We start from the raw sequence: 19,328 nt of genomic DNA, 5'->3' as shown, positions 1-19,328 counted from the left end.
CAATGCATCACAAAAAATAAGATATGATCACTAAAATGTTATGATTGTCTCAATATTTTTATTCTTTCACTTTTGGTGTTTAATTTCTAAGTATTTCCTTCCAGTTTCTTTTTCATATTTCTCAATAAAACCCTTTAAAATGTTAGACCAGTACCTCCCTGAGATCCCATCAACCATAGAATCACAAAATTGGGGGATGAGACCATGGGAGATAGTCTCATCAACTTCCTGCTTCACCTTTCTGTAAACAAGGTCAGCAGCCATATGTCTGTGTAGTTTACATCCACCAATGGCCCTGCAAATCTTCTAGGTGAGTTAGTTCTTAGGAAGCTTATTTTAATTTCCTTTTTTTTTTTACTGATAATTCAAGGCAAATTAGAGCAGATTTCCACTAAAATATTACAGTTTCCAAATCTTTTTACATTTTTTGCAATTTGATTTCTTCTTGGATAACTATAGCTTGTCCTACTGCAATGTCCTGCATTCTAAATTTATTCTGTAATGTACCATTTACACTCATCATATATTGTATGAAAATGATAATAAGTCCAGCAAAGTTCAGTAGATCTTCTGAAAGTCTTAGCATGAATCTCATTCATGCAAGGAAATTAATATCTTTAAAAAAACTTTATTTCCTTTATCTCATTTTGTTTTCTTTTTTTTTTTTTTCCTTCTCTCTAGCTCTTTCTTCCCTGTTAGATTTTTTTGCGAGTTACATGGAGTGAAAACATTGATGTCTTTGCAGTTGAAAAAAACTTTAACATGCTCTAATTAGTCATTGGTCATTTAAAAATCCATTTTAAATGAACAGTGAAATCTCAAATGTTATTTATTAATGTACCTCTGACAAAGATATAATTTTTCCAATGTTCTTAAATAGCTTTGAAGTCAGCGTGTGCAAATTTGCCTCATCATCGTTCTATTGTGGGGGGAAAAAAGTGATTGGACAATCTGCGGAGAAAGCAAGAAAAGACAATTATTTTATGTTCCAGTCAGTTACTCTCAAGTGACAGTCCTAATGGAAGTGGGGAATGTATTTGATGCAAGTTTGACTAACAGTGTTGAGCTGGCTCCAAAGTCACTGTTTTACTTACTTGAAGTTAGAACTAAGTCAGCAGTTTGTTGGGCTCAAGGTAAGGAGGATTCACATAGGTCAATCATTTGGAGTGCAATAAACAGCAGATACAGTAATTCTGCTTGGCAGTTACATTGCAGGCATTGAGAGCTGCAACCACAAATCAGCAGAGCTTACTCAAACGTTCCATGACTCTTCTTATCACTTTTTCAAAAGGATGTCATCATTCAATGAAATGAACATGCTGTCACTATTAAAAATATAGAACTAAGCTATAGCTCTAAAAAGCTGAAAGCCACTTGAACCTATATCATTCTCCACTCCACTAAGCCAAACCACTTTCTTATTTTTCGTGTTTCCATGCAAAATCTTTCTAGCTTTACTTAATGGTCATGTTATTTGTAGAGGACTGCAACTGGAAAAATGCATAAAACCCACCTCAAAGTTAAATAACATGAAGAGAAAAAAAAAAGGCCTCTTTTTTTAGAGTTTGCAAAAGTTAAAACAGGTCAAATCTGATTCTTGTTTAAATAACTGCATTTCGTTCAGCTCTTTAGCCTGAGCTTTAGGAAGGTTTAAGCATCATATACATTGTCAATATAATGTATTGAAAGCCTTGTAAGTGAAGATCAAGCACCATAAATCTTTGTATCAGCCTTTTAATTAAGGAAAGAAAGCTCAAGTTCCATGAAAGAAAGGCTGATTTGTATTTGAAAATTTGCTGTGTTGTTTTGGGGAGACTGCCTGTAGGTATATATAAAAAATGTTAGCTTCTCAGATGTATTTTCAATTTCAGTTGGAACTGCAAATCTAACAAAGCAGTAATACAGCCTCAATCTTTGAGGGTTGTTCAACAGAGAGCATCCTGTATTCAATAGCCTAGTCTACAAGCTCACTCCTTTTAAAAAAAAAAATGGGGAGGAGGAAGCATAAGGGTTGTATGAAGCATGAGAAAGAGATAGCTTTGGCAATAAAATCACCAGGCAGAGGTCTGTGACCTCATTATGTGAACAGTTATCAGGCAGAAGCTTTGAGATGCTATGAAGAGTTGTAGCTCAAGCTGATGGAGACAAAAGGCAGAAAGGGAAGCCCAGGACTCTGATGAGATAGATGAAAACCTTCTTCTGAATACAACCACTTGTCCTACAAAGATATTGGGAGAGAGGAGCTGAAGAAGGCATACTGAATTAAGATATATGTTTTTAACGGTCTGTAAAATCTTGTGATTTGTTCCTTAATTGGAAAAATAGTAGTGTTTTTATAAACTATATACCAAGCTTGCTCTTTACTATCTATTTTGTTCTTTTAAGAAGTAAGCTATAGTAGAAGCCTGAAAAATCACACTGGGGAAAAGACGGTTTAAAGTACAGACAGACTGAGGAATAAAGGCAAAACTTAAAGGCAAGGATTTTAGAACGAGTTGGTAGACCTAGGTCCTACTGGGTGAATAGGGTCTGTAGGACTTAGGTCTATCAACTTGTCCTAAAAGTCATCTGGTGATCTAGTAGCTTTCACTGGGTCTACATGGAATGGAGTTGATTTTCCTAATAGAATCATAGAATGGTTTAGGTTGAAAGGGACCTTAAAAAACATCTAGTTCCAACACCCCTGCCATAGGCAGAGACACCTTGCACTAGATCAGGTTGCTCAAAGCCTCATCCAAAAGGTTAAGCTAAAGGTTAACTCTATCCCAGCCAAAACCGGGACATCTGGGGACAGCAGTTTTCCTCAATCCTCCACTATAAATGGCTTTGGTTTTCTATAAAACCCATGTGAACACTAACAAGACACACAGAATTAAACAGCATGGACTTCCCTGTTCCTCTTGTTTGATTAACCAGGATAGAGGTCCATGCACATGAACTGCTCCAGCAGCTGTCCCTAGATACTTGATCTATCCAGTGGTGAACCCCAGATCCCACTTCCTCTAGTTGCTGGTCTCCTGACCTTTCATCCCTATGCTCCAGTTGTTCCACAGGAAGTTCTTTAGCAATTTCACATATTTAGAACATGCACTCATGCAGTAGAAAACACACAAAAATATATCCAGGAGTAGAGTTTAACAAGAAGGTAGAAGACAGATGAAGATCAGATTTGAGGCTTGGGCATAAAAATGCTCTGGCCAGCATCCTCTCCCCTCTCCATTTTTCCACTCTGGTTTCTCTCTGATTCACCTTGATCCCTTTCTTTGCTTGCCTTCCACTCTTCCTCTAAACACCCCATAATAAGCTTTGCAAATTTCCACAACCTCCTTAAAGCATATCTTCATAAACAAACCTCGGATAATAAAGCCATTTCAGTAAGAATACATATAGAAAATCCTAGAGAAAAAAAAAGTTTTTTAAACAGCCCAAACACAACAGAGGGCTATGGTTGTCTTTCTACATATCAACCACGTATGTAGAAAGATAATGATAGGTATCTTGAGGATGAGAGAGCATTATATTCTGATACATTTATTTTCATGTAATCATAGAATGATTCGTATTAGAAGGGACTTTCAAAGGGCATCTAGTTCAACCTTCCTGCAATGAGCAGGGATTGCATTATATTATATTATATTATATTATATTATATTATATTATATTATATTATATTATATTATATTATATTATATTATATTATATTATATTATATTATATTATATTATATTATATTACCTATCAATTACTGATGAAAGTATTGCAAAGGACTGTTATTTCAAGACCAAGTAGGACAGCTTATAGTCCTTGTGCTTCTGTAAATCCTTTTTACATCAGCTGAATCCAGAACCTGGGGAAATGTAACTTTGATTTAGGGAATGTTGGAGATTCCGTGGAGATCCCCTAGGGTTTTCTTAGCATATCTGGTAGGAAACTCTTGCTCTAAGGAATTATAAATCCCATAGGTCATTTACACAAAGCTGTTGCTATGCCCTGCCAAAGACATTCAAAGAACTTGCACACCATTAAAATATCCAGCTGGATAAAGAATGAGGTTTGGATTCATTAGCTTTTGGGTTCATCCAAATGTGATCATTGAAATTTTTTAAAGCCTTTGCAAACTTCCCTCTACCAGTCTCTGCAATTACTTTCCAAAATTTCAAATGTTCTTACTACCTTGACCATAACTAAGACGACCAATGAAACTAGTATGACAATTTCATGAAGCAGGGGCATCTGGCGGTAGAAAGCATGGAAGAATTGTATATGTGTCAGCTAGAGTGGTCAGATCTCCTGGCTCCCACCTTCAAATTTAAGAGCTGAATCTGATTATAGCCATGAAAGTATACTATTTTCTGTCTTTCAGGTCATTTATTCAACACTGTCACTGTACCAAACACCAGAATATCTCCCAACAAGTGCAGCTAGGATTTAGAGAACATTTATTGATTATAATTCATAGTACTCCTGTTATCACTTTGTAAGAGAACATAATTTGTTGTGAATCCTATCAGCTCTACCTACACAAAAATAATAAACTTGACTTTCAAGCACAGCTTACTGTCAAGTAGAGGTTTTCTTTTCTTTCTTTCCTTCTTTCTTTCCTTCTTCCTTTCCTTCTTCCTTTCTCTTTCTTTCTTTTTCTTTCCTTCTTTCTTTCCTTCTTTCTTTCCTCCTTCCTTTCCTTCTTTCTTCTTAAAGACATGCATACATATCTCATGCATTGCATACATATCTCATGCAAAGAAGTCTGATAATCCTGTGATATGGTTATCCAAAATCTTTGTTCTGTTTCCACAGAAGTATGTGTTTTACAATTTTTACATCAAGATGGCATTTGATTGATTCTTAACCAAGAGGAAAACAAGTTGATTATAAAGTTTCACTTTTTAATCACATTGATTTCAAGGTTTGCAACTAAGTATTTTGGGTCATGTTTCACAAAGATCTATGATAGGCAAAAAAATTTGTGGAAGAGATGTCCTCATTGAATCCAACATTTGTTACATACTGTAACTAAACACAGGTGCAGTAAAGACATAACAGTTAAGAATGGTGTTTGTCTTATTCTTCCACAGCAAGTAGTCGTATCTTGAACATAGCAGGACTGTGCTAGGTTAGTTGAAAGTGATGGAGAACATAAATCACAACAGTAAGTAGATTTGGAAGGCAGCAGTTGAACTCAGGTCTTCCAAGCAATAAAACATCTTTAAGGAATGGTGGTGTTATTTCGACCTATATGTGTTGGAGTGTGGATCTTTGAAGAGACTGCACGAAGAAAACCCTGTGTGAATAAAGACGGGAGCTGGGAAGTTAGGCCTCAGGGGCGGAATGCCCTTGAAGTAGAGGATAAGAAAACTATGCTGTATGATAAGGGAGTAGTGTTTGCTTAGAGCAGAGCTTCGCTAGGCGGGTGTTTTTTGAAATAGTCTGTTAAACACGACAAGCATATGTATCATCCAATAATGGTGTAGAAAAGGTGTGGTCTCAGGATGACTGACAAAAGTTGTCTATATAAGCAATAAGAACTGCGCAATAAACAAGATTCCTGCAGCTAACTCATATTGAGTCGTCTCTGGGGTCTTCAAATCCCGCTTCCGCATATATGTATTTTGTTTTTCTTTTATGTGCCATCAGGATGAAAACCTGTATGACGCTAGGTATCAAATATTCAGGTAGAGTCAATTATGTCAAAGTGCTTGTGCAGCTCACAACTTACAAAAAGGTTCACTTAGCTCTGAAAAAAGACATGTTGTTTGATTTAAAACAATTAAAAACTGTGGAAATCTGGACTTCAAGAATATTAGGTTTCTTGAGTGTTGGTAAAAGCTGTCTTCTGGAGGATTTTGTTTATTTGTTTGGGTTTTATTTTATCTTCTTTTTCTATTCCTGATAATTACAAGACCAAGTAAGAAATTGCTATCAAACTAAAAAATCCTTTATTTTTATTGAAAAATAGAGAGTCTGATACTGTTTATGTTAAGCAACACTTCTCCTCCTAGGACTATACAAGACAAAAGCCTTTTCAAGGGTAGTAAGAATCTCATGTTATACATTCCATCCATTGCATTCTACTTAGAAGAAAGAAAAAAAAAGTGGTGTTAAATTGTATTCTCTTTTTAAATGACAGGTATACAAGCAAAGGAAATTCATCTTTTCTGAAGAACAAGTCTTTAACTAAATACTTAGAGAAGCTTTGGCAAATTTCCCAGTTACCATTAAAAATCCAGCTTTAAACATAAACCAATTACAAAAGGAGTATTGTGATTATTGTAATAAACCCCAAATATTTGTTGATAGTTTGTATAACTGCCTACTTTTTCCAAACTAGATACCAGTACTTAATTGATTTTTATCGTCCAAATATGAGTATTTCAGCATTAAATTATGCAAGACTTTAAGCAGAAGAACTGCAATAGTGATGCTTAATATTAAACACATTCCAACCATGCAAATTATTAGTTTAAATGATAAATGGTTAAATGTAAATAATGTTTAGTTTTAAGCAGCATAGTTTAATGCTGCTAAAACTGTTATCATATTTAATTTCCTGATCATCTTCCAGTATAATTCATCACAGTATATGTGGAGTTATGCTCCTGGACAACTCCAAAAGACTTGGTTTTCAGGACTTGAGGATTGTTTTTCTGGCAGCTGTTACTTAGACTATTCTACTCCAATGTAAATTCTGCCAGAGTCTTCACCATAACTTTAGGAAGGTATTGATCTGTGATGTGATACAAAATTTTCTAATTGAACTAACTTTAATGTCTCCTCAAAAAAAAAAGTAAAAAAAAAAAATAATTATGCAAAACTTTGAAATTCCAGAAAGTAAATATAAAAACATATAAAGTAAAAATAAAACCAAAAAACACAAAACAAACCAGCATAATACAGTGCGGTAATGTTAGTGTAGAGCTAAGGGAACATCTAGAAAAATATTTCAATCTTCATGGTAATTTTGATTTTTTTTTCTTTCCATTGAGAACTCCTTCTTTAATCATTAGGTTCTCTTAAGTTTACTAGAAACTAAAACAACGTATACATACCAGATCACATTCTTTCTATCTTTTCTCCTGTGCCTCTAACTCTAGCATGTTTCACAGGTAGAAAGACTGAGAGAGATATTACTAAAACACACACTAGCATGAGTATTCCAGCTAATCTGTGAAACACTTGTTTGTCTATTTTTATTTAATAAGGAACCCATTTCTTTGTGAATTTCAATTACCACAGCTCCTTAGCCAGTCTTTTCTAAACAGCAGATAAGTACAAGCTAGTGTAATTCTATTAAAATCAGTAAAGCTACTCCTAATTTACATTTCTTGAGATCAAATCTAATTGTCATTGATGTTGAGAGTAACACCTTGCATTTGTAATTGCTCTTTACTTGCAGATCTCGAACTGCTTACACATGAGATAATTATCTTCATAATCTTTGTTTTGCAGAGAAAATAGTTGAAACACAAGAGGCGAAATGACTTGTTAAGCATCTTTTAAATCTTGTACACGTATGTTTTAGACTGCATTGCCTAATTATAACCTTTTCACTAGTACATTGAGCCCCTTATAAATCAAGCAGAACATTTAATATATCATATTTCACCAGGAATTTCAAAATCTTTTAATGTCCAAGCCACGACTTGTTGGATTTGTTTTGTTTTGTTTTGTTTTGTGTTGTGGTAGGGTTTTTTTGGGGTGGGGTATTTGTGATTTATATTATTATTTTTATCTTAATTATTATCATTAATTATAATAATAATTTATTAGATATTTGATATTTTAATCTCTATACTTTTTCTCTATTTAGTTTAATATGTTAAAGCCAAAATAAAAGAGTAGATAATGTCTATAAATTTAATTTTTATTGATAAATTATGAATGAGCCAACTAAAACTGAAGATGAAGGTCTGTTCAGTTGGTGGTTACATTTAATCTTTTTCTTCAGAGATTTGGATTGTGAAATTATTATTATTGATAATACTTTCTTTTAAGGCATTGAACTGTCATTTTTTATCAATCCTGTGGAGTTTGAAAAACAACTTAAGTCTTGAAAATTTAAAGAAAGATGAACAAAAATATTCATATGAATATGTTTTTGTATAACATTGGAATCATTTCTATCTTTGAGAACAGAGAAAGTAATAAAAATATTATAGGAGTAGAAAAGAAACATTCACTTATTCCCTTTCAGTATACAAGAAAAAATGCCCTTCCATATTCTGGAATAACAGAGAAAACATTATTTTGCATTATGAATAGTTAACATGCTCAACTCATTCATACATTGTGTAACTGAAGAATAGAATTTATCTGGACTCTAAAAAGGAATGAAAGTTTATATATACATAAATAATCGGAACAAGGAATCATTTAAACAAAAATCAAGAGTGTTAGAAGGAAAAATAGAGATTAATCTCAAATGGGATTATTTGAGATTACAAAGAAACTTTACTTAGGTGAAGAATACACTGTTATTTCATCATGCTCTTTTCTTCCCAGTATGATAGGAAGACCATCTCATAAATGTCTGGACAAAGCAAAACCAGTCATTCTTCACTCTGAGGATGGTGAAGCACTGGAACAGGTTGCCCAGAGAAGCTGTGGATGCCCCATCCCTGGAAGTGTTCAAGGCCAGGCTGGATGAGGCTTTGAGAAACCTGGTGTAGTGGAAGGTGTCGCTGCCCATGGTAGGGGGTTTGGAACTATATGATCTTTAATGTCTGTTACAACCAAAGCCATTCTATGATTCTGTGATTCTATGATTCATCCTACTGACGAACCTTATCCAGACTAACATTTAAAGAAGTTCTGACCATAAGAGCTGACAAAATGGGGTTTCCTTGAAGGCTAAACAAGTTGGTCAGTCTTGAATCTTCAGAGCAAATCTCTTTGGGGATTTTCCCCAGTAAATTTTGCACTTGCTATATACCTGGTCTATGTAGGTACTTAGGTAACCTGTCTCTTCAAGCACTTAGATTCACAATTTTTGTACTAATAACATTTTTCAGAGCTGCCATTCTGTGACAATCAGCTACTCTGCTGAATTTGTGTGACACCAACATTTTTTCTTTTACAAATAAGAGATTTTATGCCATATACCCTGTCTCTGGAATCTTCCTCAATGTTGTGGTGTAACTCAGCAGTGCAGAGGCCCACAAACTACATTCTCACACTAGGTGTCACCTCTGGTTCTTCGCTTACCAACCTTTCCAAGTCTTTGTGCATCCGATTGCATGCACTTAGAGTACCAAATCCAGAAATAAAAACATGTTAGGATCCATTAATCACTCCAGGAGTTCTTTACAGCTAAGGAAATATCCACATTAACATCTACTCACTTCAAACAGGAATGTAAATATTGTTTCACAGTAAATATACCACCTCTGAAGTAAACTTTCTATATGGTCCTGAAGATCAAATTTCTGCATTGTTGTCTGTCTTACACTTGAACTAGCTCCAGAAATTTCCTGAATCTGGTCTCACTAGACATTCAAGACAAGTGACTTGCAATTGCAGTATTTTCTTCTGCTCTAGTTTACCTTTTCAGGGAAGATAATAGCAAGTAATTCCCTCATCCAATCTGCTCAGAGGGCTTTACTAATTTCTCTAATTTAGTTGGAACACATACTACCACAGAAATATCAGGTTGTTCCAATAAGAGTAATGTCCTTAACATGTTAGAAAAAATGTAAAAATTGCAGAGAGGGCCTATTCCCTCCTTACTCCTCTTACTTCCTTGCTCTGATATTGGTTTGTCAATATCTCCAGCAGAAATCCCAGGCAATCCAGGTTTGTCAAGAACTTACTTGCATCTGAGACCACAATACCATGAGATAGCTGCAATTCATCTTCCATCATCATTTCACTCTTTACATACAATTTTGAGAAGGCACCATTGATGCCAGAAATCTGCTTGAACAAGGACTAAGAGAAAAGTCACATGGAATGTATAAATGATTCTCTAGAAAGAAGTCTCAGTAGATCATCTGACCAACATTTTGCCTAGGGTAAGAATACCTATGTTTTTCCTACAATTGCTTGTAGATATTGCTGACAAATATCCCAAATGCAGTGTATTGCCAGCTTGAAGTAGAAGGACTTGACCGCTCTAATGAGTCTGATAGGTTCCTTTTATCATTGTAATTACAGGTATTTTACCCAAATTGCTGCTATAAAGAAGGTGCTATACAAATAGATATTGTTTTTCTCCCGCTCAAGAAAGCAATAACACACTTCAGTAGGCAAATTGAAACATGAACATTGAGATCTCATAGTTGATTGAAGATATGTGAACTTTGATCTCTTAGATTATGTACATAGATATACACTTGCCTTGCAAAATTTTACTGGTGTTTTCATATATAGGATCACTAAATTTTTAATCATAATACAGTATTATTAAGTTAACAATATCATCATCTTAACTTGGGTATTAATTGACTAGACATGTTTCACAAATTTAGTCTTCTTTACTCAATATAATTTTTGGTTCCTATATTTCCTGAGAAACATTCCATGAAAGACACAATTTTGAAAGTATTAGGAAGCTGAAATATATCTCACAGCTTCTCAAAAGGCCTTAAACATTAAGATATAATTCCCAGCAAATGACAATGGTAATTATGTACCCTGGACCTTTCAATTTTAGGCTGATTGCAAACAAAAAGGTCTGAGTGTAAAAGTGTTGAATACCTTAATTGGCCTGACCAGCCTCACATGGACCAGGCTCAGGGGCTCCATGTAAAGTCATCTGGAATCCTTTAGTCCTGGTTTGGGTTATGTTGTAGTTATGGTGGTCTGCAGTCCTTATTTCTGAACAGACCTCGAGTCCATCTGGAGAGAAGTCCTGTCTCCTTTTACTTCTATTTACACCTTCCTTCTTGTAGAAAATTAACTTTGGACCTGGTTTCTTCCTTTACCTTGTCTAATGCTATTGATATACACCTTTGCCAGCCCCTAGTTCTGTTGTCAGTCCCTGTGAGACCCCTTGCCCATGAAGGCACAGTCTGCACTGGGGTCCCCCTCAGCTCCTGGCTTGTTTTCTTCACAAAGCAGTTTGGCTGCTCCCTGACACGCAGACACAAGTGATTTGTTAATGCTGTACAGTCAGAGTCCATACCCCAGTCTGAATTCCACTGCTGATTAATTTAGTATGTCAGTGTGAAATAAGAACATTTTTCACATGGGTCAGTCAGTTTATCTGATTGCCATTCATGCTAACACTGGAAGGCCAATGGCATGGATTCCTCTCTTGTAAACAAATTGCAGAATTCTTCCTTTGAGTAATTTATTAGCCTAGTAGGATTTCTACTTTAAGAGTCCCTAGAAGCCATGGCTATCTGGTTCAGAACAACATTATCATTCTAAAATTAATTTCTGAGATTACACTTGAATCAAAAAGTTAAATGTATCATGAAGGAAGGTTTTGCATACTTATATTTTCTCTTCGTGATACCAAGGAAAGCAATAAGTAAGATACTTTTCCATTTGTTCTGTGTCAAAAAGCAGAATTTGCATGGGATGTGTACTGAAGAAATAATAAGACCTTGTGAGACCTATGAGATGTGTGAGTATTCATCCTTTTTTATTATGATCTTGATTAGACTTGACAACTGGCAAAATGGAGAGGTTGCATGCAGCACTTCTGCCATTCAAGTAGTAAGCTGTGTACCTTTTCCCACTTTCTTCTAGTCCACAAAATGCACTAATGAGGTGTCTTTCCATTGCCTACTTTGCAGTAGAGCATATATCTCACAATAGGGAACTTATTGAATAAAATGAGATACCTCTTTTAATTCTTCAAAAGACAGAGAATCGTAATGGTTTCAGGAAATGAAAACCTTGTTTTGAGTGCAGTGAATATTTCTTTTAATAAAAACTCCTATATTAATTTAGCAGAATGGTAGAAGAAATAGACTTTCATAACAATTCTTTTTTGCCCTTGTTTTCATTAGTGGAGTCACTATTTCCTCTAAAAGTGAGAATAATTCTTTCTTGTCATTTACAGAGGAGCAATCTGCCTCGTCACAGAAAGTCTTCTTCAGAGTGGTCATAAAGAGACAAATGGGCTTGTGGGACGCTTTGTCCAACAGGAGTTGTCAGACTTGAGATATGGAAGACAACTCGGAAGCTGACTCTTCCAGAGTCTGAGAAATCATAGGTGTCACAGTTAAGAGCTTTCTTTGAGAGTAAACAGTCTTTCTGGAATAAGTCGTCAAAGGAGTAGAGGATAGACATTGGAATCACTTCACAGAATGTTACAACTAGAGACTGTTTCCCTCTGTTCCCCACTTTTCTTCCCTGTGATTTGTGCAAGAATGATGCCACAGGTTTCACGTGACAGGCCTCTGATGACTTGTGTTACTACTGTCCTGGTCCCCTTGTCCTTCCTATTCACTTGATGAGGAGCTGCCAGCAACCTGGAGTCTCACTCTTCTTTGTCCGTGGTGGTTGCATTTGTTATGTGAAACGCAGCAATTCCTTGCACATGAAACAGATGTGCTTCATGGGATGTGATTTATCTTAATCACCTTTAATGCAATAAGTCTCTTCTGAAAGCAGGTTGATCATCCTGTTCACTCTTCAGTAAATTCCTTTTCACATGTCATTCCTCAGTTAGTTGAAAAGGACATGGTGTGATGAACTACCTCTTTGTGAGCTGCTTGAAAAGTTTTTGCAGGCTAAGTGTGAGACAAGTCACTGATCTACATGCTTTAATACTTGAAATCAAAATCTGTTGTTGCAAGATTGACAAATTGAAATATAATTTTACATAGACACACACAGAGTTAAAATATAGCTCTACAGAAAAAAAAAAGGTTAAAACCATGTGTTCAGTAGTAACTTCTGAAATAATGTATTCGTTTGAAATTGCAATTTTTTTATGCTTTCTTTGATGTCTTATAATGGAGCTGCTGAATTAACCCATGGCTCTGAAAATATTAATTATTCTATTCATTCAGTGAAGATACGTGACAGATATTAGCTGGTGCAATAAAAGATGAAGAAAAGTCACTAATATAAGGAAATGATGACATTTCTGCTCTGTTGATTCCTGGCAATAATGCACCACTGCTATGAACCTTAAATCAGAGTGGAAAGCAGAACATTATCCACTATATTAGCATTATTTTAAAAGTATTTCATCTCCAGACTCAGAAGAAAGCACTTAACATTGCTCCGTATAGCAGAAAGTTTATGCAGAGTATCTCAGGTTCCAGGCCCAAAGTTTCTCATTTTTCTTGTCCAGATACAGTGTAGTTTCTTCTGTCTTTTAACCACATATTTTAAAACCCTCTGTCTCTGACACTAGAATGCAGGAATTAGAAACTGCTAGAACTTTTCCTATGCCGAATAACTAATATGATACTAAACAGTTATCTTCTGCTTATATCATAGTTGAAACAGGTTTATCAATTAGTTTCATGAATATTCATGAAAGGGAAATAAAATTAGCAGTTCAGACTTTCTAGTGTATTCTAGGTTCTTTAGGAATATGTACTAATCAGTCTCCAAAACAATACTTCACTTACTGTTCCATACATAGTCTCAACCATGTTATCCCTAGCCTAATTCTGCTACAATTTTGGGCTTCAGTCAACATCAGGTCTTTAATCTCATCAGACATTTGTTTTACAATTACTCTTGCATTTACTTGGCAGTCCCAGCCTAAATGGCTGAATTTCAGTGTTTGTCTCTCTTCTAATCCAATCCTATGTCCTCCTACTAGTCTCCTAATTTGTTTCTTTTCTTCCACGTTATATATTCCAAATTCTTCTCTTTTTGATAGGTTTGCTCTGTATTTCTAAGATCAAATAGCAGCAGAAGCAGGACTGAGATAATTTCTCATTCCCTCTGTCATATTTTGTATCCAGAAGAACAGTGGACACAAAAATTGAAGAGAAAATAATCTAATCTGCAGGGTAGATTTTTGGTTTTGGCAAATTAGTTGTCAGGTACTTTAAAGATCAGGTAGGTCTGTACTTAACATCTGCAAGTTCAGATTTTGTAAAGGCATATAATTTCACCAGGTTCTTGCAGATTTTCACTGAAATGGCAAATGTCAGTCATAGGGTAACCTACTGAATAAGTTAATACTCTGATCCAAAGCAGTGAGGTGAGATAAAATTTTACAGAGAAACAAATAATTGATTATTTTCAATGAGAACCAAGTAATACATTGTCCTGATTTCTCATTCTTGCAAGCAAGTAATTCACTGAAGCTGACATTAAGAAGAAAAATTCACCAAAGTGGTAACAAACACTCCGAGTGAAGTGGGAGTCTAATCCAGATACTTCTCTTGGAGCATTTCAGTCAAAGTTATTGTATTTTATCAAGATAAAAAAAAACTTAAAATAAAAATTTGCTATCAGAAAGGTCCCTTTACTAAGTATATAATCTCTTAATAGTAGACTATAAATCTGTGCAATAAGAAATAGATTTTACAAGTGCTATATTTTAATTACTATCAGACTTTTCTGTAAATATAAGTCAAAATATTTCACATCTTTAACAGAGGGACAAGAAACATTTCTGTAGCAATCTGAATAGAATAAAAAGAATGTATGAAGCGAGAGCAAATGAAAAACCACCAAAAAATCTTAAAGATGCGAGAGAAATTTTGAATATAGAAAATTCCTGTATGATAACCAAATTCCTTTTGAAATGTCACAGGAAAGTATGTGATCATGTAATGGTCTCAGATGGCTTCTGTTTTATATTGAGAACACAGTCCTGTTCAGCTTACATACATTCAGCCATTTTGAATGGCAATTTTAGAAGTACTTAAGCAAGTCTAATCCTTAGAATAAGAAGGTTAAAGAAGCCTGACTTTCAGTTCTTTCTTCATGCAAATTATTTTATTTGAATAATAATGGGACAGTTAGTTTTATTGAAAGTGTTCTGTGGCTTAGTCAAGCGCATAATTAAGTAAAAAGCACCTGAAAGCAGACACTTAGAGACCAGAAAGACATAAGCAGAGCAGTCTATATGGGACTTGTCTTTTTTTGAGAACAAGATACTTAACTCCTCTGGAGTAAGAGGATCTGTTTTTGTGTTTCCATGTGTTCTGAATGATGTAATTTCTAGTACTTGATGTCTGTATTTTGCTTTCTTTTTGTACCTTGTAGAAACTGTATAGTATTTATAGAAAAAAAAAAAAAACTCTGTGTCTCAGTGTAAAAAGTTTGGGGAGAGGAAGAAATCTTTTTTCTTATTAAAAAATAAAAGACAGAAAAGAGAACAGAGCAGCTAGATGGTGATGACAGCAAGAAAAATAACATCCCTGATTTTTGAATAAAGTTAGATACATGGTGAATTTAATTAACAAACTTTTTCTAGTTTAATGACAAAATGGGTGAGATCCTTTAAGAATAGCTGTGAAGTGGCACACTAAAGCAAGTAGCCAAGGCAAGAAAATGGAGAACTTTCTGAAATAACAGAATAGTGACAGTATAGCCAGGGTGTGAGTTGTTGGAAAAAGATAGTAAAGAAAGAAAAGGCATGGATTAGCCGTGTATGCTATTGTTATTAATACTAATTCTGATATGAGCATAGGACTATAGTAAAATTAATTTGCGTCAAAACCATTTTAGGAAATTAAAATAACATTAACTGGTATAATTCTGGAGATTTTACCGTAAAGTTAAAGAGATAGTTTAGATATGGTTAGATTTGTATCTGTTAACAACAACAGAAAAATAAGTATTAGAGAGGTAAATACTACTGAAACTATGTTATAATGAAAGTCTTGACATTCTTAGGAATCAATTAGAAACCAAATGGTAGCAATGACTGTATTCCAGGCATTAGTGAATGAGATAATTACAGTTGTCATGGAATTAACCTGATAGATATTTTAAATTTATTCTAAGAAGTACTGACTATTTTAGATGAGGTGGTTGTAGACTTATGGAAGAGCTAGTCACAGAGAAAAATTTTGGACAGACTAGTCATTGACTGGTTGTGTTCAAATGGAGTCTCAAAAGCTTGGAGTTCAAAAACCAAAAAACATTAGTTCAAGGAAGAGAGTTCATTAATCAGTTCAATAGAGTGAGGAGGTGGGGATTTAAATGTTAAGGGTTCCTGTACTTCTTTTTCTATAAAATCAAAGATACTATACCTACCTGTACCTGAACCAATCATAAGAAACTTGTTTGAAGTGCTACATCTTCAGCTGAATGAACAAATGCCACAATAAGAGTATTAAGAGTTAGCAAAGATTCTATAAATATAATAAAAAAGAGAGATCTTTCAAATGACACTAGACATCTATATTGTAATGGTATCCTTCTTCTCTACCCAGTTGTAACTGCACTACAGTCATACTTCTTATTTCCACTTTAATTTTTAATCTGGATAACTGAGGAATCTTTTGTTATTGTGTATCTGCCCCAGTGCTAATAAAAAGATATAAATCTGTGATACATCTTGCTGCTAGTATTTAGAAAACATATGCCTGTTCTCCTGACAGAGTTGTTTGCAGAAAAGGGCTACAAAAACAATTAAGAGAAAGATGAGACAATCTCATGAAAGGAGTTGGAAGGAGCTTGCAATGCTTGGTCTGCAGAGCAGGATGACTCTGCTTCTATCACCTAATGAAGGAGCCAGGGAGAAAATAAGCACTAGGGAGAGACAACTTCATTACAAAATGTGAAGACAAGTTACAGTGGAGGTGGATAGGAAGGTTAAGTTAATAATAAGCATATAACTTTTAAGGAAATATATAAGTTTAAGTCAATCAAGCTTAATTTTGTTCCAGTTTTCAATGTAGGTAGAATGTAGCTTTCATTTGAGACACTTTCTCATGAGCATAAATAGACATAAATTTTCCTTGAGAAAATTAAACCTACTTCACTTAGAGTGATTTTGGTTCTTCTCTGATTAGAATACAGAGACAGAAACTTTCTTATGATTTTAGGAGATTAGTCTGCATATTGCCTTTGTATAGGCCTTCTTTAAGTACCCCCAAAAATATCAATAATTTTGTGATTCAAAATAGTGGTTCTGTTGTGCTTAATATTTCACGTCTTCCTCTGTCCTTCTGCTATCATTAATGTTCACATTTCTAAGAATGAAAATAAGAATAAACTATCAGAAATTTAAAACAGATAATGTCAGCAGAAGGTATCTTGTAGATAAATTTAAGTTCCCATAGTAAAATGTTAACTGCAGTGAAATCACTGATCAAAACCAGAGACATTTCTTGCATTTTCCCATACTGTCTGTTGAACTTAAATAACAAATTCCTCATGGCAACGGGCTTTTATTTTGTATTGTATATATAAAGTTGCTCTTTCATCAGTAGTGAGTAACAGTGTGTGAAAGAAAGAAATACAATAATATGTTCAGGGTTTTAGTTAATAAAATGGTCACACTCTAGAGCACTTAAGCTAGAATTTTCAAAGTTAAACAGTTCAGTGATTTTATTTAATCCCCACGACCCAGAGGTCAAAGGGACTGTTATTTTCAGGGAATAGCCATGTTAGCAGAATAGCAGGCTAGAGAAGTGCCCAGTAAGAAAAGCAACAATAAGAAAAAAATAAAACTAGAGGCAGAAAAATACTACAGTAAAAAAGAAAATTAATTTTTAGAACAAAGACACAGAAAGAAAAGAGATAGTTCCAATACTTGACAAAATATTCACTGGCAGTCATTCTTACAGTCCAGTCTCTACTAGATAAGTGTTTATGTGTATAAGAAGAGAATGTTGGAGAGCAGGATGGGAGTCCTCCACAGGAGCTACCTCACCAGTGAGGCTCCTGTGCCACACTGACATTGCTCTGCACAAAGGCTGAGGTAGAACCACAACAGAAACAGGGCAGCATTATCTAGTGCAAATCAATTGGACTTGGCAAGCCACTTTACTGTACCATTTGGCATACACTGCACATGTTTATAGATAAACATATGCCATAAACCAGTGCCAAATCGGTTGCCTATAGGTAAAGCGCAATTTGTATGCTGATGTAGTAGAGGAACTGTAGAAGGAAAGGCAGCCAAAGCTATAACCTCTTCTTTACCTTATTTGTATGTGGTGAGAACATTATTCAGTCACATTTATCTGAATTACTTGAGACCACCTGTATTCCCAGGTAAATTATACCATCAAATAACCTGGAAAAAAATCAAAGCTGAAGCTCAAGGGTGGTAGAATAAAGGAAGAAAATATGTAGGATTGGTAATACATAACTGAGAAGAAACAGTAAAATGAAGATCTTAGGTGAATTTTCCCTCACACCACCAGTAGTAACTGTAGTATAACCACTAGTAATACTGAGTCAAGTTATATTTAACAAAGAACCTGTGGATAGTATGCCTGAAAACATTACAATATATTAATGACCTAACATTGGAAAATGTTATAAGACGTTTAAAATCTAAATTGGTTTTCTTTTGAAGCATTCTCATCTAGATGAATAGTTGTCCTGCAGCAAGGTCTGTTTCTTTCAAATCATGGTATAAGATATATGATCCACAAATTACAGTTGCATTGTGGAGTCTTACTCAGGTAACCTGATTTATCTCAGAAATTTTCCCCACCCTGAAGACTGAAATACACTAAAGTCTGTAGAGCTATTTTGGCTGAAATCTAATTTGCATCCTTATAAATAATAAGAAAGACATAAGTGGAGTGTGTGGCTTGTTTTATCTCTTTGTAATCAATAAAAATGTGAAGAGGCAAGCAGTTTCTGAAGAGCTTATCCAGTCTTCTGTCCAAGGTCATTTTCAACTGGAGGACATGGGAAAAGGCATAGGGTATAATATCAGACGTTCCAAATTCATTCAAGTTTAGAAGTTGTTGATTAGTGGGTTGGTTGGTGGGGTGGTTTGGTTTTGTTTTGAGTTTTATTTGTATGGTTGGTTGATTTTTCTGAGTACAGTTGAATTCTGGCAAACAGAATACATTGGGTATAGGGAAAAACACTATCCTACAATGGCTGAGGAAGTTCCTGAGGAAGTGTCCCCAGCTGGAGACTAGGGAAAGTGTCATATCAGTATTCTTGGACATTCCTGGATGTTCAAGTTATCCATAAAGCTTTGTCTATATCCATTTCCAAATTTTCCACCTAAACTGGAACGAAATCTATCAGGACTAACTATAAGGAATCTATTTAACATTACATTATACTGCAGTCTCTGTAGTGATCCCTACATCCCCTTAAAAACATCAAATAAGCTCTGCTAATCCCTTTCCTTTAAAAACACAGTTGCCACAGATGGTGGAGATGTTACTGATGTCAAGTCTATATGTAATATTACAATGATTAGCCTAAATCCAGAAAATTAATCAGGAGATTTACTGATCTCTGCTTGAGGCAAACAACTC

The sequence above is a fragment of the Tauraco erythrolophus genome, unplaced genomic scaffold (genome assembly GCF_009769465.1).
Source record: "Tauraco erythrolophus isolate bTauEry1 unplaced genomic scaffold, bTauEry1.pri scaffold_51_arrow_ctg1, whole genome shotgun sequence".
In the NCBI taxonomy this organism is placed as follows: Eukaryota; Metazoa; Chordata; class Aves; order Musophagiformes; family Musophagidae; genus Tauraco; species Tauraco erythrolophus.
This window is presented reverse-complemented; position numbering follows the sequence as displayed.